The 21,303-nt window shown below is 54.6% G+C and overlaps 26 non-coding genes across 26 annotated transcripts; 17 read left to right on the forward strand and 9 right to left on the reverse strand.

The window, feature by feature from the left end:
- The first annotated feature begins 238 nt into the window (after nt 1-238).
- On the forward strand, nt 239-310 carry TRNAE-CUC (transfer RNA glutamic acid (anticodon CUC)). Its single transcript has one exon. It is a non-coding gene; the product is annotated as a tRNA-Glu (tRNA).
- Nucleotides 311-650: 340 nt separating this feature from the next.
- On the forward strand, nt 651-722 carry TRNAE-CUC (transfer RNA glutamic acid (anticodon CUC)). Its single transcript has one exon. It is a non-coding gene; the product is annotated as a tRNA-Glu (tRNA).
- Nucleotides 723-1,649: 927 nt separating this feature from the next.
- On the reverse strand, nt 1,650-1,732 carry TRNAL-UAA (transfer RNA leucine (anticodon UAA)). The gene has a single exon. It is a non-coding gene; the product is annotated as a tRNA-Leu (tRNA).
- An 890-nt stretch (nt 1,733-2,622) lies between these two features.
- On the forward strand, nt 2,623-2,694 carry TRNAE-CUC (transfer RNA glutamic acid (anticodon CUC)). The gene has a single exon. It is a non-coding gene; the product is annotated as a tRNA-Glu (tRNA).
- A 340-nt stretch (nt 2,695-3,034) lies between these two features.
- TRNAE-CUC (transfer RNA glutamic acid (anticodon CUC)) lies at nt 3,035-3,106 on the forward strand. The gene has a single exon. It is a non-coding gene; the product is annotated as a tRNA-Glu (tRNA).
- A 915-nt stretch (nt 3,107-4,021) lies between these two features.
- Nucleotides 4,022-4,104, reverse strand: TRNAL-UAA (transfer RNA leucine (anticodon UAA)). The gene has a single exon. It is a non-coding gene; the product is annotated as a tRNA-Leu (tRNA).
- An 890-nt stretch (nt 4,105-4,994) lies between these two features.
- On the forward strand, nt 4,995-5,066 carry TRNAE-CUC (transfer RNA glutamic acid (anticodon CUC)). The gene has a single exon. It is a non-coding gene; the product is annotated as a tRNA-Glu (tRNA).
- Nucleotides 5,067-5,406: 340 nt separating this feature from the next.
- TRNAE-CUC (transfer RNA glutamic acid (anticodon CUC)) lies at nt 5,407-5,478 on the forward strand. The gene has a single exon. It is a non-coding gene; the product is annotated as a tRNA-Glu (tRNA).
- Nucleotides 5,479-6,393: 915 nt separating this feature from the next.
- TRNAL-UAA (transfer RNA leucine (anticodon UAA)) lies at nt 6,394-6,476 on the reverse strand. Its single transcript has one exon. It is a non-coding gene; the product is annotated as a tRNA-Leu (tRNA).
- Nucleotides 6,477-7,370: 894 nt separating this feature from the next.
- TRNAE-CUC (transfer RNA glutamic acid (anticodon CUC)) lies at nt 7,371-7,442 on the forward strand. Its single transcript has one exon. It is a non-coding gene; the product is annotated as a tRNA-Glu (tRNA).
- A 340-nt stretch (nt 7,443-7,782) lies between these two features.
- TRNAE-CUC (transfer RNA glutamic acid (anticodon CUC)) lies at nt 7,783-7,854 on the forward strand. Its single transcript has one exon. It is a non-coding gene; the product is annotated as a tRNA-Glu (tRNA).
- Nucleotides 7,855-8,769: 915 nt separating this feature from the next.
- On the reverse strand, nt 8,770-8,852 carry TRNAL-UAA (transfer RNA leucine (anticodon UAA)). The gene has a single exon. It is a non-coding gene; the product is annotated as a tRNA-Leu (tRNA).
- An 890-nt stretch (nt 8,853-9,742) lies between these two features.
- Nucleotides 9,743-9,814, forward strand: TRNAE-CUC (transfer RNA glutamic acid (anticodon CUC)). The gene has a single exon. It is a non-coding gene; the product is annotated as a tRNA-Glu (tRNA).
- Nucleotides 9,815-11,125: 1,311 nt separating this feature from the next.
- On the reverse strand, nt 11,126-11,208 carry TRNAL-UAA (transfer RNA leucine (anticodon UAA)). The gene has a single exon. It is a non-coding gene; the product is annotated as a tRNA-Leu (tRNA).
- Nucleotides 11,209-12,102: 894 nt separating this feature from the next.
- Nucleotides 12,103-12,174, forward strand: TRNAE-CUC (transfer RNA glutamic acid (anticodon CUC)). Its single transcript has one exon. It is a non-coding gene; the product is annotated as a tRNA-Glu (tRNA).
- A 340-nt stretch (nt 12,175-12,514) lies between these two features.
- Nucleotides 12,515-12,586, forward strand: TRNAE-CUC (transfer RNA glutamic acid (anticodon CUC)). Its single transcript has one exon. It is a non-coding gene; the product is annotated as a tRNA-Glu (tRNA).
- A 915-nt stretch (nt 12,587-13,501) lies between these two features.
- On the reverse strand, nt 13,502-13,584 carry TRNAL-UAA (transfer RNA leucine (anticodon UAA)). Its single transcript has one exon. It is a non-coding gene; the product is annotated as a tRNA-Leu (tRNA).
- Nucleotides 13,585-14,474: 890 nt separating this feature from the next.
- Nucleotides 14,475-14,546, forward strand: TRNAE-CUC (transfer RNA glutamic acid (anticodon CUC)). The gene has a single exon. It is a non-coding gene; the product is annotated as a tRNA-Glu (tRNA).
- Nucleotides 14,547-14,886: 340 nt separating this feature from the next.
- On the forward strand, nt 14,887-14,958 carry TRNAE-CUC (transfer RNA glutamic acid (anticodon CUC)). Its single transcript has one exon. It is a non-coding gene; the product is annotated as a tRNA-Glu (tRNA).
- Nucleotides 14,959-15,862: 904 nt separating this feature from the next.
- On the reverse strand, nt 15,863-15,945 carry TRNAL-UAA (transfer RNA leucine (anticodon UAA)). The gene has a single exon. It is a non-coding gene; the product is annotated as a tRNA-Leu (tRNA).
- An 894-nt stretch (nt 15,946-16,839) lies between these two features.
- On the forward strand, nt 16,840-16,911 carry TRNAE-CUC (transfer RNA glutamic acid (anticodon CUC)). Its single transcript has one exon. It is a non-coding gene; the product is annotated as a tRNA-Glu (tRNA).
- A 340-nt stretch (nt 16,912-17,251) lies between these two features.
- Nucleotides 17,252-17,323, forward strand: TRNAE-CUC (transfer RNA glutamic acid (anticodon CUC)). Its single transcript has one exon. It is a non-coding gene; the product is annotated as a tRNA-Glu (tRNA).
- A 927-nt stretch (nt 17,324-18,250) lies between these two features.
- TRNAL-UAA (transfer RNA leucine (anticodon UAA)) lies at nt 18,251-18,333 on the reverse strand. Its single transcript has one exon. It is a non-coding gene; the product is annotated as a tRNA-Leu (tRNA).
- An 890-nt stretch (nt 18,334-19,223) lies between these two features.
- TRNAE-CUC (transfer RNA glutamic acid (anticodon CUC)) lies at nt 19,224-19,295 on the forward strand. The gene has a single exon. It is a non-coding gene; the product is annotated as a tRNA-Glu (tRNA).
- Nucleotides 19,296-19,635: 340 nt separating this feature from the next.
- On the forward strand, nt 19,636-19,707 carry TRNAE-CUC (transfer RNA glutamic acid (anticodon CUC)). Its single transcript has one exon. It is a non-coding gene; the product is annotated as a tRNA-Glu (tRNA).
- Nucleotides 19,708-20,611: 904 nt separating this feature from the next.
- On the reverse strand, nt 20,612-20,694 carry TRNAL-UAA (transfer RNA leucine (anticodon UAA)). The gene has a single exon. It is a non-coding gene; the product is annotated as a tRNA-Leu (tRNA).
- Between the last annotated feature and the right edge of the window lie 609 nt (nt 20,695-21,303).

The raw sequence follows: 21,303 nt of genomic DNA on the forward strand, positions 1-21,303 counted from the left end.
AAGCGCAAACGTTCCCAAAGTGATGCTGTCTTCAATCTCTAAGCTCCCCTTTTCGCAGACCATCACAAGTGTTTTTGTTTTCTTTCTTTCTTTCTTTCTTTATTTCTTTATTTATTTATTTATTAGCAGAAACGGCCCCCGAAGACCTGCAGGCACTGGTGCCCATTGTAGCAGAGGCCCTCAGCCTTTGGACTCGGACGCCACCATCTGAGCGACACGCAACGGGGTGCACCCACCGTCCCTGGTGGTCTAGTGGTTAGGATTCGGCGCTCTCACCGCCGCGGCCCGGGTTCGATTCCCGGTCAGGGAAGGAGCTCTTTTAACAACTGACATTTTTATTTACAGCAATGCAGTTAACTGGCGACCGGAAATCTTGCTCCCAGATGCAGATTTGCGTGCACAAAATGGAGGAAGTGCCCTCAGCGCGACGCAAAACGTGTTTATGGCAGAGTCCCATTCATTCTCCTGTCGCTGCGGAAAGACTGCCCTTGACGCAAAAAAGGCAGCTTCCTTTTTCACCGCTGGAGAGAACCTATCTGCTCGGCCCTCCCCCTCTCTTCCCAGTCCCCCAATGGACTGGCCTTTGAGGCACCTGCAGGCATTGTGCACTCGGACACCACTGCCCGGCCTTCCCGAGCTGTCCAGCGGTCTCCCTGGTGGTCTAGTGGTTAGGATTCGGCGCTCTCACCGCCGCGGCCCGGGTTCGATTCCCGGTCAGGGAAGAGAGGCTTTTACTGAATGACATTTTTACAGAAATTCAAACAACTGCGTCTCAAAAAATATTTCTTTCAAATGTAGCTTCACTCACAGGCAATAGCGGCGTGGCTCCCCTGGCGGTAACTCCAAGCATCTTTTCAGCATGGTCCCTTACCGGAAGCTGTCGCCGCTAGAAGTGGGCCTGTGCCCCAAAAAGGAAGCTTTCTTTCTTCCAAAGCTGTAGAGAAAATATTAGTCCTGTCGCCCTGCCAAAGCCGAGCTCGCCCACCATCCCTAGCCTCATCAGACCAAGACCTTGCCCGGGACCCTGGGGCAGAGGGCTGCAGAAATGGTTGCGTACCGGTTTGGAGGAGAAAAGCAGGGGAGGGAGGGGTCGTAGCTGCTTGATTTGCATACAGAGCTGTGGTCTGCTGGGAAAGTGCAGCCTTTGGAGCTTGGCAAAGGCTTCGCAAGGGGCCCGAGCATTGCCCTCGCCCCGTTTGTTGACAGGTTCTCCTTCTATGGGCTGAAGGGCCCTGTAGCCTGATTTGAGGTTGGACGCTCTATTATTCACAGGGGTGTACCGGGCCTAGACGGTGACTGGCTGACCCGTCAGGGCATCGCCCGTTTGGAAGCCCGTTTGGAAGCCCGTTTCGGAAGCCGTGAGGAAGCGGAGGCAGGAATCCCTGCCCAATTTTCTTTTGGGGTGGTAGGGCTGTTGGCGGGGTTGCACAAGCTCTGCCAACTTTGGCGGCTTAAGCTTGGGATGCGAGGGACATGGTACAAAAATGCAAAGGTTTTCCAGGAAAAGAGTCTACGGGCAACGATTCCTTGTTGCTCTTTTCAGGTGAACTCAAGCCTCAGGGCTTTGAGGTAGGGGCACTGCCTACAGACAGCAGGAAAGGGCTTGTGCGAAGCTGCTGCCGCATTTAGGTAAGAAGAGTAAAAACCTGTACCAGGAGTGGGGCTCGAACCCACGCGGACACTTGTCCATTGGATCTTAAGTCCAACGCCTTAACCACTCGGCCATCCTGGTGAGCTGCTGCAAAGGGCTTCGAATTGAATCTTTGCTGTTTCAGCAGCAGGCGAACAAGTGGAAAACCAGCCCAGAGTGCCCCCTGCAGGAGGTTGGATGGAATTGGCTTGCGAGCGGCAAACGTCTCTCACTTAACAGCATTACAATAGCCTCCAGCTGACTGCAAGTACGGTTGCGGAAACCTCCCGGGTGCTGCAGTCGTTTCCCCGGTGGCCTAGTGGTGAGGATTTGGTGCTTTCACTGCCACGGGCCTGGCTTCGAGTCCCCGACCAGAGTGTGTGCTTTGAGTAAAGGTGGTCTAGGGCAGTCCAGAGGCAGGCTGAGCCTCGAAGGCTGGTGCAGGCCTTGGTGTGCGAGCCCGAAAAAAGGGCAGCTCCTATGTCATCCCTTCTTGCCCTCCGGCACTTGCTGTACAAGCAAAGCCCCCTTTGAACTCTGCATGGTAACCCTGCTGTGTCTCGCAGGCAATCATGGCCTGCCGCCTTTTAATAAACGTGCTCTCCCACGAAGCAGTTCTCCTAAGGAGGGTTAGTTGTGAGTGTGCATCTTCAGCGGCAGCCTCTAGGGGGAGCTTCAGCACTGACCCACAAAAGCTCATAGCGAGGAAGGCTGTCCTTTCAGGAGAGCAAGACAGGAATATCAGCGCTTGGAAGTGAAAGCGCAAACGTTCCCAAAGTGATGCTGTCTTCAATCTCTAAGCTCCCCTTTTCGCAGACCATCACAAGTGTTTTTGTTTTCTTTCTTTCTTTCTTTCTTTCTTTATTTCTTTATTTATTAGCAGAAACGGCCCCCGAAGACCTGCAGGCACTGGTGCCCATTGTAGCAGAGGCCCTCAGCCTTTGGACTCGGACGCCACCATCTGAGCGACACGCAACGGGGTGCACCCACCGTCCCTGGTGGTCTAGTGGTTAGGATTCGGGGCTCTCACCGCCGCGGCCCGGGTTCGATTCCCGGTCAGGGAAGGAGCTCTTTTAACAACTGACATTTTTATTTACAGCAATGCAGTTAACTGGCGACCGGAAATCTTGCTCCCAGATGCAGATTTGCGTGCACAAAATGGAGGAAGTGCCCTCAGCGCGACGCAAAACGTGTTTATGGCAGAGTCCCATTCATTCTCCTGTCGCTGCGGAAAGACTGCCCTTGACGCAAAAAAGGCAGCTTCCTTTTTCACCGCTGGAGAGAACCTATCTGCTCGGCCCTCCCCCTCTCTTCCCAGTCCCCCAATGGACTGGCCTTTGAGGCACCTGCAGGCATTGTGCACTCGGACACCACTGCCCGGCCTTCCCGAGCTGTCCAGCGGTCTCCCTGGTGGTCTAGTGGTTAGGATTCGGCGCTCTCACCGCCGCGGCCCGGGTTCGATTCCCGGTCAGGGAAGAGAGGCTTTTACTGAATGACATTTTTACAGAAATTCAAACAACTGCGTCTCAAAAAATATTTCTTTCAAATGTAGCTTCACTCACAGGCAATAGCGGCGTGGCTCCCCTGGCGGTAACTCCAAGCATCTTTTCAGCATGGTCCCTTACCGGAAGCTGTCGCCGCTAGAAGTGGGCCTGTGCCCCAAAAAGGAAGCTTTCTTTCTTCCAAAGCTGTAGAGAAAATATTAGTCCTGTCGCCCTGCCAAAGCCGAGCTCGCCCACCATCCCTAGCCTCATCAGACCAAGACCTTGCCCGGGACCCTGGGGCAGAGGGCTGCAGAAATGGTTGCGTACCGGTTTGGAGGAGAAAAGCAGGGGAGGGAGGGGTCGTAGCTGCTTGATTTGCATACAGAGCTGTGGTCTGCTGGGAAAGTGCAGCCTTTGGAGCTTGGCAAAGGCTTCGCAAGGGGCCCGAGCATTGCCCTCGCCCCGTTTGTTGACAGGTTCTCCTTCTATGGGCTGAAGGGCCCTGTAGCCTGATTTGAGGTTGGACGCTCTATTATTCACAGGGGTGTACCGGGCCTAGACGGTGACTGGCTGACCCGTCAGGGCATCGCCCGTTTGGAAGCCCGTTTCGGAAGCCGTGAGGAAGCGGAGGCGGGAATCCCTGCCCAATTTTCTTTTGGGGTGGTAGGGCTGTTGGCGGGGTTGCACAAGCTCTGCCAACTTTGGCGGCTTAAGCTTGGGATGCGAGGGACATGGTACAAAAATGCAAAGGTTTTCCAGGAAAAGAGTCTACGGGCAACGATTCCTTGTTGCTCTTTTCAGGTGAACTCAAGCCTCAGGGCTTTGAGGTAGGGGCACTGCCTACAGACAGCAGGAAAGGGCTTGTGCGAAGCTGCTGCCGCATTTAGGTAAGAAGAGTAAAAACCTGTACCAGGAGTGGGGCTCGAACCCACGCGGACACTTGTCCATTGGATCTTAAGTCCAACGCCTTAACCACTCGGCCATCCTGGTGAGCTGCTGCAAAGGGCTTCGAATTGAATCTTTGCTGTTTCAGCAGCAGGCGAACAAGTGGAAAACCAGCCCAGAGTGCCCCCTGCAGGAGGTTGGATGGAATTGGCTTGCGAGCGGCAAACGTCTCTCACTTAACAGCATTACAATAGCCTCCAGCTGACTGCAAGTACGGTTGCGGAAACCTCCCGGGTGCTGCAGTCGTTTCCCCGGTGGCCTAGTGGTGAGGATTTGGTGCTTTCACTGCCACGGGCCTGGCTTCGAGTCCCCGACCAGAGTGTGTGCTTTGAGTAAAGGTGGTCTAGGGCAGTCCAGAGGCAGGCTGAGCCTCGAAGGCTGGTGCAGGCCTTGGTGTGCGAGCCCGAAAAAAGGGCAGCTCCTATGTCATCCCTTCTTGCCCTCCGGCACTTGCTGTACAAGCAAAGCCCCCTTTGAACTCTGCATGGTAACCCTGCTGTGTCTCGCAGGCAATCATGGCCTGCCGCCTTTTAATAAACGTGCTCTCCCACGAAGCAGTTCTCCTAAGGAGGGTTAGTTGTGAGTGTGCATCTTCAGCGGCAGCCTCTAGGGGGAGCTTCAGCACTGACCCACAAAAGCTCATAGCGAGGAAGGCTGTCCTTTCAGGAGAGCAAGACAGGAATATCAGCGCTTGGAAGTGAAAGCGCAAACGTTCCCAAAGTGATGCTGTCTTCAATCTCTAAGCTCCCCTTTTCGCAGACCATCACAAGTGTTTTTGTTTTCTTTCTTTCTTTCTTTCTTTCTTTCTTTCTTTATTTATTAGCAGAAACGGCCCCCGAAGACCTGCAGGCACTGGTGCCCATTGTAGCAGAGGCCCTCAGCCTTTGGACTCGGACGCCACCATCTGAGCGACACGCAACGGGGTGCACCCACCGTCCCTGGTGGTCTAGTGGTTAGGATTCGGGGCTCTCACCGCCGCGGCCCGGGTTCGATTCCCGGTCAGGGAAGGAGCTCTTTTAACAACTGACATTTTTATTTACAGCAATGCAGTTAACTGGCGACCGGAAATCTTGCTCCCAGATGCAGATTTGCGTGCACAAAATGGAGGAAGTGCCCTCAGCGCGACGCAAAACGTGTTTATGGCAGAGTCCCATTCATTCTCCTGTCGCTGCGGAAAGACTGCCCTTGACGCAAAAAAGGCAGCTTCCTTTTTCACCGCTGGAGAGAACCTATCTGCTCGGCCCTCCCCCTCTCTTCCCAGTCCCCCAATGGACTGGCCTTTGAGGCACCTGCAGGCATTGTGCACTCGGACACCACTGCCCGGCCTTCCCGAGCTGTCCAGCGGTCTCCCTGGTGGTCTAGTGGTTAGGATTCGGCGCTCTCACCGCCGCGGCCCGGGTTCGATTCCCGGTCAGGGAAGAGAGGCTTTTACTGAATGACATTTTTACAGAAATTCAAACAACTGCGTCTCAAAAAATATTTCTTTCAAATGTAGCTTCACTCACAGGCAATAGCGGCGTGGCTCCCCTGGCGGTAACTCCAAGCATCTTTTCAGCATGGTCCCTTACCGGAAGCTGTCGCCGCTAGAAGTGGGCCTGTGCCCCAAAAAGGAAGCTTTCTTTCTTCCAAAGCTGTAGAGAAAATATTAGTCCTGTCGCCCTGCCAAAGCCGAGCTCGCCCACCATCCCTAGCCTCATCAGACCAAGACCTTGCCCGGGACCCTGGGGCAGAGGGCTGCAGAAATGGTTGCGTACCGGTTTGGAGGAGAAAAGCAGGGGAGGGAGGGGTCGTAGCTGCTTGATTTGCATACAGAGCTGTGGTCTGCTGGGAAAGTGCAGCCTTTGGAGCTTGGCAAAGGCTTCGCAAGGGGCCCGAGCATTGCCCTCGCCCCGTTTGTTGACAGGTTCTCCTTCTATGGGCTGAAGGGCCCTGTAGCCTGATTTGAGGTTGGACGCTCTATTATTCACAGGGGTGTACCGGGCCTAGACGGTGACTGGCTGACCCGTCAGGGCATCGCCCGTTTGGAAGCCCGTTTCGGAAGCCGTGAGGAAGCGGAGGCGGGAATCCCTGCCCAATTTTCTTTTGGGGTGGTAGGGCTGTTGGCGGGGTTGCACAAGCTCTGCCAACTTTGGCGGCTTAAGCTTGGGATGCGAGGGACATGGTACAAAAATGCAAAGGTTTTCCAGGAAAAGAGTCTACGGGCAACGATTCCTTGTTGCTCTTTTCAGGTGAACTCAAGCCTCAGGGCTTTGAGGTAGGGGCACTGCCTACAGACAGCAGGAAAGGGCTTGTGCGAAGCTGCTGCCGCATTTAGGTAAGAAGAGTAAAAACCTGTACCAGGAGTGGGGCTCGAACCCACGCGGACACTTGTCCATTGGATCTTAAGTCCAACGCCTTAACCACTCGGCCATCCTGGTGAGCTGCTGCAAAGGGCTTCGAATTGAATCTTTGCTGTTTCAGCAGCAGGCGAACAAGTGGAAAACCAGCCCAGAGTGCCCCCTGCAGGAGGTTGGATGGAATTGGCTTGCGAGCGGCAAACGTCTCTCACTTAACAGCATTACAATAGCCTCCAGCTGACTGCAAGTACGGTTGCGGAAACCTCCCGGGTGCTGCAGTCGTTTCCCCGGTGGCCTAGTGGTGAGGATTTGGTGCTTTCACTGCCACGGGCCTGGCTTCGAGTCCCCGACCAGAGTGTGTGCTTTGAGTAAAGGTGGTCTAGGGCAGTCCAGAGGCAGGCTGAGCCTCGAAGGCTGGTGCAGGCCTTGGTGTGCGAGCCCGAAAAAAGGGCAGCTCCTATGTCATCCCTTCTTGCCCTCCGGCACTTGCTGTACAAGCAAAGCCCCCTTTGAACTCTGCATGGTAACCCTGCTGTGTCTCGCAGGCAATCATGGCCTGCCGCCTTTTAATAAACGTGCTCTCCCACGAAGCAGTTCTCCTAAGGAGGGTTAGTTGTGAGTGTGCATCTTCAGCGGCAGCCTCTAGGGGGAGCTTCAGCACTGACCCACAAAAGCTCATAGCGAGGAAGGCTGTCCTTTCAGGAGAGCAAGACAGGAATATCAGCGCTTGGAAGTGAAAGCGCAAACGTTCCCAAAGTGATGCTGTCTTCAATCTCTAAGCTCCCCTTTTCGCAGACCATCACAAGTGTTTTTGTTTTCTTTCTTTCTTTCTTTCTTTATTTCTTTATTTATTTATTTATTAGCAGAAACGGCCCCCGAAGACCTGCAGGCACTGGTGCCCATTGTAGCAGAGGCCCTCAGCCTTTGGACTCGGACGCCACCATCTGAGCGACACGCAACGGGGTGCACCCACCGTCCCTGGTGGTCTAGTGGTTAGGATTCGGCGCTCTCACCGCTGCGGCCCGGGTTCGATTCCCGGTCAGGGAAGGAGCTCTTTTAACAACTGACATTTTTATTTACAGCAATGCAGTTAACTGGCGACCGGAAATCTTGCTCCCAGATGCAGATTTGCGTGCACAAAATGGAGGAAGTGCCCTCAGCGCGACGCAAAACGTGTTTATGGCAGAGTCCCATTCATTCTCCTGTCGCTGCGGAAAGACTGCCCTTGACGCAAAAAAGGCAGCTTCCTTTTTCACCGCTGGAGAGAACCTATCTGCTCGGCCCTCCCCCTCTCTTCCCAGTCCCCCAATGGACTGGCCTTTGAGGCACCTGCAGGCATTGTGCACTCGGACACCACTGCCCGGCCTTCCCGAGCTGTCCAGCGGTCTCCCTGGTGGTCTAGTGGTTAGGATTCGGCGCTCTCACCGCCGCGGCCCGGTTTCGATTCCCGGTCAGGGAAGAGAGGCTTTTACTGAATGACATTTTTACAGAAATTCAAACAACTGCGTCTCAAAAAATATTTCTTTCAAATGTAGCTTCACTCACAGGCAATAGCGGCGTGGCTCCCCTGGCGGTAACTCCAAGCATCTTTTCAGCATGGTCCCTTACCGGAAGCTGTCGCCGCTAGAAGTGGGCCTGTGCCCCAAAAAGGAAGCTTTCTTTCTTCCAAAGCTGTAGAGAAAATATTAGTCCTGTCGCCCTGCCAAAGCCGAGCTCGCCCACCATCCCTAGCCTCATCAGACCAAGACCTTGCCCGGGACCCTGGGGCAGAGGGCTGCAGAAATGGTTGCGTACCGGTTTGGAGGAGAAAAGCAGGGGAGGGAGGGGTCGTAGCTGCTTGATTTGCATACAGAGCTGTGGTCTGCTGGGAAAGTGCAGCCTTTGGAGCTTGGCAAAGGCTTCGCAAGGGGCCCGAGCATTGCCCTCGCCCCGTTTGTTGACAGGTTCTCCTTCTATGGGCTGAAGGGCCCTGTAGCCTGATTTGAGGTTGGACGCTCTATTATTCACAGGGGTGTACCGGGCCTAGACGGTGACTGGCTGACCCGTCAGGGCATCGCCCGTTTGGAAGCCCGTTTCGGAAGCCGTGAGGAAGCGGAGGCGGGAATCCCTGCCCAATTTTCTTTTGGGGTGGTAGGGCTGTTGGCGGGGTTGCACAAGCTCTGCCAACTTTGGCGGCTTAAGCTTGGGATGCGAGGGACATGGTACAAAAATGCAAAGGTTTTCCAGGAAAAGAGTCTACGGGCAACGATTCCTTGTTGCTCTTTTCAGGTGAACTCAAGCCTCAGGGCTTTGAGGTAGGGGCACTGCCTACAGACAGCAGGAAAGGGCTTGTGCGAAGCTGCTGCCGCATTTAGGTAAGAAGAGTAAAAACCTGTACCAGGAGTGGGGCTCGAACCCACGCGGACACTTGTCCATTGGATCTTAAGTCCAACGCCTTAACCACTCGGCCATCCTGGTGAGCTGCTGCAAAGGGCTTCGAATTGAATCTTTGCTGTTTCAGCAGCAGGCGAACAAGTGGAAAACCAGCCCAGAGTGCCCCCTGCAGGAGGTTGGATGGAATTGGCTTGCGAGCGGCAAACGTCTCTCACTTAACAGCATTACAATAGCCTCCAGCTGACTGCAAGTACGGTTGCGGAAACCTCCCGGGTGCTGCAGTCGTTTCCCCGGTGGCCTAGTGGTGAGGATTTGGTGCTTTCACTGCCACGGGCCTGGCTTCGAGTCCCCGACCAGAGTGTGTGCTTTGAGTAAAGGTGGTCTAGGGCAGTCCAGAGGCAGGCTGAGCCTCGAAGGCTGGTGCAGGCCTTGGTGTGCGAGCCCGAAAAAAGGGCAGCTCCTATGTCATCCCTTCTTGCCCTCCGGCACTTGCTGTACAAGCAAAGCCCCCTTTGAACTCTGCATGGTAACCCTGCTGTGTCTCGCAGGCAATCATGGCCTGCCGCCTTTTAATAAACGTGCTCTCCCACGAAGCAGTTCTCCTAAGGAGGGTTAGTTGTGAGTGTGCATCTTCAGCGGCAGCCTCTAGGGGGAGCTTCAGCACTGACCCACAAAAGCTCATAGCGAGGAAGGCTGTCCTTTCAGGAGAGCAAGACAGGAATATCAGCGCTTGGAAGTGAAAGCGCAAACGTTCCCAAAGTGATGCTGTCTTCAATCTCTAAGCTCCCCTTTTCGCAGACCATCACAAGTGTTTTTGTTTTCTTTCTTTCTTTCTTTCTTTCTTTATTTCTTTATTTATTAGCAGAAACGGCCCCCGAAGACCTGCAGGCACTGGTGCCCATTGTAGCAGAGGCCCTCAGCCTTTGGACTCGGACGCCACCATCTGAGCGACACGCAACGGGGTGCACCCACCGTCCCTGGTGGTCTAGTGGTTAGGATTCGGGGCTCTCACCGCCGCGGCCCGGGTTCGATTCCCGGTCAGGGAAGGAGCTCTTTTAACAACTGACATTTTTATTTACAGCAATGCAGTTAACTGGCGACTGGAAATCTTGCTCCCAGATGCAGATTTGCGTGCACAAAATGGAGGAAGTGCCCTCAGCGCGACGCAAAACGTGTTTATGGCAGAGTCCCATTCATTCTCCTGTCGCTGCGGAAAGACTGCCCTTGACGCAAAAAAGGCAGCTTCCTTTTTCACCGCTGGAGAGAACCTATCTGCTCGGCCCTCCCCCTCTCTTCCCAGTCCCCCAATGGACTGGCCTTTGAGGCACCTGCAGGCATTGTGCACTCGGACACCACTGCCCGGCCTTCCCGAGCTGTCCAGCGGTCTCCCTGGTGGTCTAGTGGTTAGGATTCGGCGCTCGCCGTGGCCCGGGTTCGATTCCCGGTCAGGGAAGAGAGGCTTTTACTGAATGACATTTTTACAGAAATTCAAACAACTGCGTCTCAAAAAATATTTCTTTCAAATGTAGCTTCACTCACAGGCAATAGCGGCGTGGCTCCCCTGGCGGTAACTCCAAGCATCTTTTCAGCATGGTCCCTTACCGGAAGCTGTCGCCGCTAGAAGTGGGCCTGTGCCCCAAAAAGGAAGCTTTCTTTCTTCCAAAGCTGTAGAGAAAATATTAGTCCTGTCGCCCTGCCAAAGCCGAGCTCGCCCACCATCCCTAGCCTCATCAGACCAAGACCTTGCCCGGGACCCTGGGGCAGAGGGCTGCAGAAATGGTTGCGTACCGGTTTGGAGGAGAAAAGCAGGGGAGGGAGGGGTCGTAGCTGCTTGATTTGCATACAGAGCTGTGGTCTGCTGGGAAAGTGCAGCCTTTGGAGCTTGGCAAAGGCTTCGCAAGGGGCCCGAGCATTGCCCTCGCCCCGTTTGTTGACAGGTTCTCCTTCTATGGGCTGAAGGGCCCTGTAGCCTGATTTGAGGTTGGACGCTCTATTATTCACAGGGGTGTACCGGGCCTAGACGGTGACTGGCTGACCCGTCAGGGCATCGCCCGTTTGGAAGCCCGTTTCGGAAGCGGAGGCGGGAATCCCTGCCCAATTTTCTTTTGGGGTGGTAGGGCTGTTGGCGGGGTTGCACAAGCTCTGCCAACTTTGGCGGCTTAAGCTTGGGATGCGAGGGACATGGTACAAAAATGCAAAGGTTTTCCAGGAAAAGAGTCTACGGGCAACGATTCCTTGTTGCTCTTTTCAGGTGAACTCAAGCCTCAGGGCTTTGAGGTAGGGGCACTGCCTACAGACAGCAGGAAAGGGCTTGTGCGAAGCTGCTGCCGCATTTAGGTAAGAAGAGTAAAAACCTGTACCAGGAGTGGGGCTCGAACCCACGCGGACACTTGTCCATTGGATCTTAAGTCCAACGCCTTAACCACTCGGCCATCCTGGTGAGCTGCTGCAAAGGGCTTCGAATTGAATCTTTGCTGTTTCAGCAGCAGGCGAACAAGTGGAAAACCAGCCCAGAGTGCCCCCTGCAGGAGGTTGGATGGAATTGGCTTGCGAGCGGCAAACGTCTCTCACTTAACAGCATTACAATAGCCTCCAGCTGACTGCAAGTACGGTTGCGGAAACCTCCCGGGTGCTGCAGTCGTTTCCCCGGTGGCCTAGTGGTGAGGATTTGGTGCTTTCACTGCCACGGGCCTGGCTTCGAGTCCCCGACCAGAGTGTGTGCTTTGAGTAAAGGTGGTCTAGGGCAGTCCAGAGGCAGGCTGAGCCTCGAAGGCTGGTGCAGGCCTTGGTGTGCGAGCCCGAAAAAAGGGCAGCTCCTATGTCATCCCTTCTTGCCCTCCGGCACTTGCTGTACAAGCAAAGCCCCCTTTGAACTCTGCATGGTAACCCTGCTGTGTCTCGCAGGCAATCATGGCCTGCCGCCTTTTAATAAACGTGCTCTCCCACGAAGCAGTTCTCCTAAGGAGGGTTAGTTGTGAGTGTGCATCTTCAGCGGCAGCCTCTAGGGGGAGCTTCAGCACTGACCCACAAAAGCTCATAGCGAGGAAGGCTGTCCTTTCAGGAGAGCAAGACAGGAATATCAGCGCTTGGAAGTGAAAGCGCAAACGTTCCCAAAGTGATGCTGTCTTCAATCTCTAAGCTCCCCTTTTCGCAGACCATCACAAGTGTTTTTGTTTTCTTTCTTTCTTTCTTTCTTTATTTCTTTATTTATTTATTTATTAGCAGAAACGGCCCCCGAAGACCTGCAGGCACTGGTGCCCATTGTAGCAGAGGCCCTCAGCCTTTGGACTCGGACGCCACCATCTGAGCGACACGCAACGGGGTGCACCCACCGTCCCTGGTGGTCTAGTGGTTAGGATTCGGCGCTCTCACCGCTGCGGCCCGGGTTCGATTCCCGGTCAGGGAAGGAGCTCTTTTAACAACTGACATTTTTATTTACAGCAATGCAGTTAACTGGCGACCGGAAATCTTGCTCCCAGATGCAGATTTGCGTGCACAAAATGGAGGAAGTGCCCTCAGCGCGACGCAAAACGTGTTTATGGCAGAGTCCCATTCATTCTCCTGTCGCTGCGGAAAGACTGCCCTTGACGCAAAAAAGGCAGCTTCCTTTTTCACCGCTGGAGAGAACCTATCTGCTCGGCCCTCCCCCTCTCTTCCCAGTCCCCCAATGGACTGGCCTTTGAGGCACCTGCAGGCATTGTGCACTCGGACACCACTGCCCGGCCTTCCCGAGCTGTCCAGCGGTCTCCCTGGTGGTCTAGTGGTTAGGATTCGGCGCTCTCACCGCCGCGGCCCGGGTTCGATTCCCGGTCAGGGAAGAGAGGCTTTTACTGAATGACATTTTTACAGAAATTCAAACAACTGCGTCTCAAAAAATATTTCTTTCAAATGTAGCTTCACTCACAGGCAATAGCGGCGTGGCTCCCCTGGCGGTAACTCCAAGCATCTTTTCAGCATGGTCCCTTACCGGAAGCTGTCGCCGCTAGAAGTGGGCCTGTGCCCCAAAAAGGAAGCTTTCTTTCTTCCAAAGCTGTAGAGAAAATATTAGTCCTGTCGCCCTGCCAAAGCCGAGCTCGCCCACCATCCCTAGCCTCATCAGACCAAGACCTTGCCCGGGACCCTGGGGCAGAGGGCTGCAGAAATGGTTGCGTACCGGTTTGGAGGAGAAAAGCAGGGGAGGGAGGGGTCGTAGCTGCTTGATTTGCATACAGAGCTGTGGTCTGCTGGGAAAGTGCAGCCTTTGGAGCTTGGCAAAGGCTTCGCAAGGGGCCCGAGCATTGCCCTCGCCCCGTTTGTTGACAGGTTCTCCTTCTATGGGCTGAAGGGCCCTGTAGCCTGATTTGAGGTTGGACGCTCTATTATTCACAGGGGTGTACCGGGCCTAGACGGTGACTGGCTGACCCGTCAGGGCATCGCCCGTTTGGAAGCCCGTTTCGGAAGCCGTGAGGAAGCGGAGGCGGGAATCCCTGCCCAATTTTCTTTTGGGGTGGTAGGGCTGTTGGCGGGGTTGCACAAGCTCTGCCAACTTTGGCGGCTTAAGCTTGGGATGCGAGGGACATGGTACAAAAATGCAAAGGTTTTCCAGGAAAAGAGTCTACGGGCAACGATTCCTTGTTGCTCTTTTCAGGTGAACTCAAGCCTCAGGGCTTTGAGGTAGGGGCACTGCCTACAGACAGCAGGAAAGGGCTTGTGCGAAGCTGCTGCCGCATTTAGGTAAGAAGAGTAAAAACCTGTACCAGGAGTGGGGCTCGAACCCACGCGGACACTTGTCCATTGGATCTTAAGTCCAACGCCTTAACCACTCGGCCATCCTGGTGAGCTGCTGCAAAGGGCTTCGAATTGAATCTTTGCTGTTTCAGCAGCAGGCGAACAAGTGGAAAACCAGCCCAGAGTGCCCCCTGCAGGAGGTTGGATGGAATTGGCTTGCGAGCGGCAAACGTCTCTCACTTAACAGCATTACAATAGCCTCCAGCTGACTGCAAGTACGGTTGCGGAAACCTCCCGGGTGCTGCAGTCGTTTCCCCGGTGGCCTAGTGGTGAGGATTTGGTGCTTTCACTGCCACGGGCCTGGCTTCGAGTCCCCGACCAGAGTGTGTGCTTTGAGTAAAGGTGGTCTAGGGCAGTCCAGAGGCAGGCTGAGCCTCGAAGGCTGGTGCAGGCCTTGGTGTGCGAGCCCGAAAAAAGGGCAGCTCCTATGTCATCCCTTCTTGCCCTCCGGCACTTGCTGTACAAGCAAAGCCCCCTTTGAACTCTGCATGGTAACCCTGCTGTGTCTCGCAGGCAATCATGGCCTGCCGCCTTTTAATAAACGTGCTCTCCCACGAAGCAGTTCTCCTAAGGAGGGTTAGTTGTGAGTGTGCATCTTCAGCGGCAGCCTCTAGGGGGAGCTTCAGCACTGACCCACAAAAGCTCATAGCGAGGAAGGCTGTCCTTTCAGGAGAGCAAGACAGGAATATCAGCGCTTGGAAGTGAAAGCGCAAACGTTCCCAAAGTGATGCTGTCTTCAATCTCTAAGCTCCCCTTTTCGCAGACCATCACAAGTGTTTTTGTTTTCTTTCTTTCTTTCTTTCTTTCTTTATTTCTTTATTTATTAGCAGAAACGGCCCCCGAAGACCTGCAGGCACTGGTGCCCATTGTAGCAGAGGCCCTCAGCCTTTGGACTCGGACGCCACCATCTGAGCGACACGCAACGGGGTGCACCCACCGTCCCTGGTGGTCTAGTGGTTAGGATTAGGCGCTCTCACCGCCGCGGCCTGGGTTCGATTCCCGGTCAGGGAAGGAGCTCTTTTAACAACTGACATTTTTATTTACAGCAATGCAGTTAACTGGCGACCGGAAATCTTGCTCCCAGATGCAGATTTGCGTGCACAAAATGGAGGAAGTGCCCTCAGCGCGACGCAAAACGTGTTTATGGCAGAGTCCCATTCATTCTCCTGTCGCTGCGGAAAGACTGCCCTTGACGCAAAAAAGGCAGCTTCCTTTTTCACCGCTGGAGAGAACCTATCTGCTCGGCCCTCCCCCTCTCTTCCCAGTCCCCCAATGGACTGGCCTTTGAGGCACCTGCAGGCATTGTGCACTCGGACACCACTGCCCGGCCTTCCCGAGTTGTCCAGCGGTCTCCCTGGTGGTCTAGTGGTTAGGATTCGGTGCTCTCACCGCCTCGGCCCGGGTTCGATTCCCGGTCAGGGAAGAGAGGCTTTTACTGAATGACATTTTTACAGAAATTCAAACAACTGCGTCTCAAAAAATATTTCTTTCAAATGTAGCTTCACTCACAGGCAATAGCGGCGTGGCTCCCCTGGCGGTAACTCCAAGCATCTTTTCAGCATGGTCCCTTACCGGAAGCTGTCGCCGCTAGAAGTGGGCCTGTGCCCCAAAAAGGAAGCTTTCTTTCTTCCAAAGCTGTAGAGAAAATATTAGTCCTGTCGCCCTGCCAAAGCCGAGCTCGCCCACCATCCCTAGCCTCATCAGACCAAGACCTTGCCCGGGACCCTGGGGCAGAGGGCTGCAGAAATGGTTGCGTACCGGTTTGGAGGAGAAAAGCAGGGGAGGGAGGGGTCGTAGCTGCTTGATTTGCATACAGAGCTGTGGTCTGCTGGGAAAGTGCAGCCTTTGGAGCTTGGCAAAGGCTTCGCAAGGGGCCCGAGCATTGCCCTCGCCCCGTTTGTTGACAGGTTCTCCTTCTATGGGCTGAAGGGCCCTGTAGCCTGATTTGAGGTTGGACGCTCTATTATTCACAGGGGTGTACCGGGCCTAGACGGTGACTGGCTGACCCGTCAGGGCATCGCCCGTTTGGAAGCCCGTTTCGGAAGCGGAGGCGGGAATCCCTGCCCAATTTTCTTTTGGGGTGGTAGGGCTGTTGGCGGGGTTGCACAAGCTCTGCCAACTTTGGCGGCTTAAGCTTGGGATGCGAGGGACATGGTACAAAAATGCAAAGGTTTTCCAGGAAAAGAGTCTACGGGCAACGATTCCTTGTTGCTCTTTTCAGGTGAACTCAAGCCTCAGGGCTTTGAGGTAGGGGCACTGCCTACAGACAGCAGGAAAGGGCTTGTGCGAAGCTGCTGCCGCATTTAGGTAAGAAGAGTAAAAACCTGTACCAGGAGTGGGGCTCGAACCCACGCGGACACTTGTCCATTGGATCTTAAGTCCAACGCCTTAACCACTCGGCCATCCTGGTGAGCTGCTGCAAAGGGCTTCGAATTGAATCTTTGCTGTTTCAGCAGCAGGCGAACAAGTGGAAAACCAGCCCAGAGTGCCCCCTGCAGGAGGTTGGATGGAATTGGCTTGCGAGCGGCAAACGTCTCTCACTTAACAGCATTACAATAGCCTCCAGCTGACTGCAAGTACGGTTGCGGAAACCTCCCGGGTGCTGCAGTCGTTTCCCCGGTGGCCTAGTGGTGAGGATTTGGTGCTTTCACTGCCACGGGCCTGGCTTCGAGTCCCCGACCAGAGTGTGTGCTTTGAGTAAAGGTGGTCTAGGGCAGTCCAGAGGCAGGCTGAGCCTCGAAGGCTGGTGCAGGCCTTGGTGTGCGAGCCCGAAAAAAGGGCAGCTCCTATGTCATCCCTTCTTGCCCTCCGGCACTTGCTGTACAAGCAAAGCCCCCTTTGAACTCTGCATGGTAACCCTGCTGTGTCTCGCAGGCAATCATGGCCTGCCGCCTTTTAATAAACGTGCTCTCCCACGAAGCAGTTCTCCTAAGGAGGGTTAGTTGTGAGTGTGCATCTTCAGCGGCAGCCTCTAGGGGGAGCTTCAGCACTGACCCACAAAAGCTCATAGCGAGGAAGGCTGTCCTTTCAGGAGAGCAAGACAGGAATATCAGCGCTTGGAAGTGAAAGCGCAAACGTTCCCAAAGTGATGCTGTCTTCAATCTCTAAGCTCCCCTTTTCGCAGACCATCACAAGTGTTTTTGTTTTCTTTCTTTCTTTCTTTCTTTATTTCTTTATTTATTTATTTATTAGCAGAAACGGCCCCCGAAGACCTGCAGGCACTGGTGCCCATTGTAGCAGAGGCCCTCAGCCTTTGGACTCGGACGCCACCATCTGAGCGACACGCAACGGGGTGCACCCACCGTCCCTGGTGGTCTAGTGGTTAGGATTCGGCGCTCTCACCGCCGCGGCCCGGGTTCGATTCCCGGTCAGGGAAGGAGCTCTTTTAACAACTGACATTTTTATTTACAGCAATGCAGTTAACTGGCGACCGGAAATCTTGCTCCCAGATGCAGATTTGCGTGCACAAAATGGAGGAAGTGCCCTCAGCGCGACGCAAAACGTGTTTATGGCAGAGTCCCATTCATTCTCCTGTCGCTGCGGAAAGACTGCCCTTGACGCAAAAAAGGCAGCTTCCTTTTTCACCGCTGGAGAGAACCTATCTGCTCGGCCCTCCCCCTCTCTTCCCAGTCCCCCAATGGACTGGCCTTTGAGGCACCTGCAGGCATTGTGCACTCGGACACCACTGCCCGGCCTTCCCGAGCTGTCCAGCGGTCTCCCTGGTGGTCTAGTGGTTAGGATTCGGCGCTCTCACCGCCGCGGCCCGGGTTCGATTCCCGGTCAGGGAAGAGAGGCTTTTACTGAATGACATTTTTACAGAAATTCAAACAACTGCGTCTCAAAAAATATTTCTTTCAAATGTAGCTTCACTCACAGGCAATAGCGGCGTGGCTCCCCTGGCGGTAACTCCAAGCATCTTTTCAGCATGGTCCCTTACCGGAAGCTGTCGCCGCTAGAAGTGGGCCTGTGCCCCAAAAAGGAAGCTTTCTTTCTTCCAAAGCTGTAGAGAAAATATTAGTCCTGTCGCCCTGCCAAAGCCGAGCTCGCCCACCATCCCTAGCCTCATCAGACCAAGACCTTGCCCGGGACCCTGGGGCAGAGGGCTGCAGAAATGGTTGCGTACCGGTTTGGAGGAGAAAAGCAGGGGAGGGAGGGGTCGTAGCTGCTTGATTTGCATACAGAGCTGTGGTCTGCTGGGAAAGTGCAGCCTTTGGAGCTTGGCAAAGGCTTCGCAAGGGGCCCGAGCATTGCCCTCGCCCCGTTTGTTGACAGGTTCTCCTTCTATGGGCTGAAGGGCCCTGTAGCCTGATTTGAGGTTGGACGCTCTATTATTCACAGGGGTGTACCGGGCCTAGACGGTGACTGGCTGACCCGTCAGGGCATCGCCCGTTTGGAAGCCCGTTTGGAAGCCCGTTTCGGAAGCCGTGAGGAAGCGGAGGCGGGAATCCCTGCCCAATTTTCTTTTGGGGTGGTAGGGCTGTTGGCGGGGTTGCACAAGCTCTGCCAACTTTGGCGGCTTAAGCTTGGGATGCGAGGGACATGGTACAAAAATGCAAAGGTTTTCCAGGAAAAGAGTCTACGGGCAACGATTCCTTGTTGCTCTTTTCAGGTGAACTCAAGCCTCAGGGCTTTGAGGTAGGGGCACTGCCTACAGACAGCAGGAAAGGGCTTGTGCGAAGCTGCTGCCGCATTTAGGTAAGAAGAGTAAAAACCTGTACCAGGAGTGGGGCTCGAACCCACGCGGACACTTGTCCATTGGATCTTAAGTCCAACGCCTTAACCACTCGGCCATCCTGGTGAGCTGCTGCAAAGGGCTTCGAATTGAATCTTTGCTGTTTCAGCAGCAGGCGAACAAGTGGAAAACCAGCCCAGAGTGCCCCCTGCAGGAGGTTGGATGGAATTGGCTTGCGAGCGGCAAACGTCTCTCACTTAACAGCATTACAATAGCCTCCAGCTGACTGCAAGTACGGTTGCGGAAACCTCCCGGGTGCTGCAGTCGTTTCCCCGGTGGCCTAGTGGTGAGGATTTGGTGCTTTCACTGCCACGGGCCTGGCTTCGAGTCCCCGACCAGAGTGTGTGCTTTGAGTAAAGGTGGTCTAGGGCAGTCCAGAGGCAGGCTGAGCCTCGAAGGCTGGTGCAGGCCTTGGTGTGCGAGCCCGAAAAAAGGGCAGCTCCTATGTCATCCCTTCTTGCCCTCCGGCACTTGCTGTACAAGCAAAGCCCCCTTTGAACTCTGCATGGTAACCCTGCTGTGTCTCGCAGGCAATCATGGCCTGCCGCCTTTTAATAAACGTGCTCTCCCACGAAGCAGTTCTCCTAAGGAGGGTTAGTTGTGAGTGTGCATCTTCAGCGGCAGCCTCTAGGGGGAGCTTCAGCACTGACCCACAAAAGCTCATAGCGAGGAAGGCTGTCCTTTCAGGAGAGCAAGACAGGAATATCAGCGCTTGGAAGTGAAAGCGCAAACGTTCCCAAAGTGATGCTGTCTTCAATCTCTAAGCTCCCCTTTTCGCAGACCATCACAAGTGTTTTTGTTTTCTTTCTTTCTTTCTTTCTTTCTTTATTTCTTTATTTATTAGCAGAAACGGCCCCCGAAGACCTGCAGGCACTGGTGCCCATTGTAGCAGAGGCCCTCAGCCTTTGGACTCGGACGCCACCATCTGAGCGACACGCAACGGGGTGCACCCACCGTCCCTGGTGGTCTAGTGGTTAGGATTCGGGGCTCTCACCGCCGCGGCCCGGGTTCGATTCCCGGTCAGGGAAGGAGCTCTTTTAACAACTGACATTTTTATTTACAGCAATGCAGTTAACTGGCGACTGGAAATCTTGCTCCCAGATGCAGATTTGCGTGCACAAAATGGAGGAAGTGCCCTCAGCGCGACGCAAAACGTGTTTATGGCAGAGTCCCATTCATTCTCCTGTCGCTGCGGAAAGACTGCCCTTGACGCAAAAAAGGCAGCTTCCTTTTTCACCGCTGGAGAGAACCTATCTGCTCGGCCCTCCCCCTCTCTTCCCAGTCCCCCAATGGACTGGCCTTTGAGGCACCTGCAGGCATTGTGCACTCGGACACCACTGCCCGGCCTTCCCGAGCTGTCCAGCGGTCTCCCTGGTGGTCTAGTGGTTAGGATTCGGCGCTCTCACCGCCGTGGCCCGGGTTCGATTCCCGGTCAGGGAAGAGAGGCTTTTACTGAATGACATTTTTACAGAAATTCAAACAACTGCGTCTCAAAAAATATTTCTTTCAAATGTAGCTTCACTCACAGGCAATAGCGGCGTGGCTCCCCTGGCGGTAACTCCAAGCATCTTTTCAGCATGGTCCCTTACCGGAAGCTGTCGCCGCTAGAAGTGGGCCTGTGCCCCAAAAAGGAAGCTTTCTTTCTTCCAAAGCTGTAGAGAAAATATTAGTCCTGTCGCCCTGCCAAAGCCGAGCTCGCCCACCATCCCTAGCCTCATCAGACCAAGACCTTGCCCGGGACCCTGGGGCAGAGGGCTGCAGAAATGGTTGCGTACCGGTTTGGAGGAGAAAAGCAGGGGAGGGAGGGGTCGTAGCTGCTTGATTTGCATACAGAGCTGTGGTCTGCTGGGAAAGTGCAGCCTTTGGAGCTTGGCAAAGGCTTCGCAAGGGGCCCGAGCATTGCCCTCGCCCCGTTTGTTGACAGGTTCTCCTTCTATGGGCTGAAGGGCCCTGTAGCCTGATTTGAGGTTGGACGCTCTATTATTCACAGGGGTGTACCGGGCCTAGACGGTGACTGGCTGACCCGTCAGGGCATCGCCCGTTTGGAAGCCCGTTTCGGAAGCGGAGGCGGGAATCCCTGCCCAATTTTCTTTTGGGGTGGTAGGGCTGTTGGCGGGGTTGCACAAGCTCTGCCAACTTTGGCGGCTTAAGCTTGGGATGCGAGGGACATGGTACAAAAATGCAAAGGTTTTCCAGGAAAAGAGTCTACGGGCAACGATTCCTTGTTGCTCTTTTCAGGTGAACTCAAGCCTCAGGGCTTTGAGGTAGGGGCACTGCCTACAGACAGCAGGAAAGGGCTTGTGCGAAGCTGCTGCCGCATTTAGGTAAGAAGAGTAAAAACCTGTACCAGGAGTGGGGCTCGAACCCACGCGGACACTTGTCCATTGGATCTTAAGTCCAACGCCTTAACCACTCGGCCATCCTGGTGAGCTGCTGCAAAGGGCTTCGAATTGAATCTTTGCTGTTTCAGCAGCAGGCGAACAAGTGGAAAACCAGCCCAGAGTGCCCCCTGCAGGAGGTTGGATGGAATTGGCTTGCGAGCGGCAAACGTCTCTCACTTAACAGCATTACAATAGCCTCCAGCTGACTGCAAGTACGGTTGCGGAAACCTCCCGGGTGCTGCAGTCGTTTCCCCGGTGGCCTAGTGGTGAGGATTTGGTGCTTTCACTGCCACGGGCCTGGCTTCGAGTCCCCGACCAGAGTGTGTGCTTTGAGTAAAGGTGGTCTAGGGCAGTCCAGAGGCAGGCTGAGCCTCGAAGGCTGGTGCAGGCCTTGGTGTGCGAGCCCGAAAAAAGGGCAGCTCCTATGTCATCCCTTCTTGCCCTCCGGCACTTGCTGTACAAGCAAAGCCCCCTTTGAACTCTGCATGGTAACCCTGCTGTGTCTCGCAGGCAATCATGGCCTGCCGCCTTTTAATAAACGTGCTCTCCCACGAAGCAGTTCTCCTAAGGAGGGTTAGTTGTGAGTGTGCATCTTCAGCGGCAGCCTCTAGGGGGAGCTTCAGCACTGACCCACAAAAGCTCATAGCGAGGAAGG

This window comes from Ambystoma mexicanum, chromosome 5p (genome assembly GCF_040938575.1).
Source record: "Ambystoma mexicanum isolate Mex_15411 chromosome 5p, UKY_AmexF1_1, whole genome shotgun sequence".
NCBI lineage: Eukaryota > Metazoa > Chordata > Amphibia > Caudata > Ambystomatidae > Ambystoma > Ambystoma mexicanum.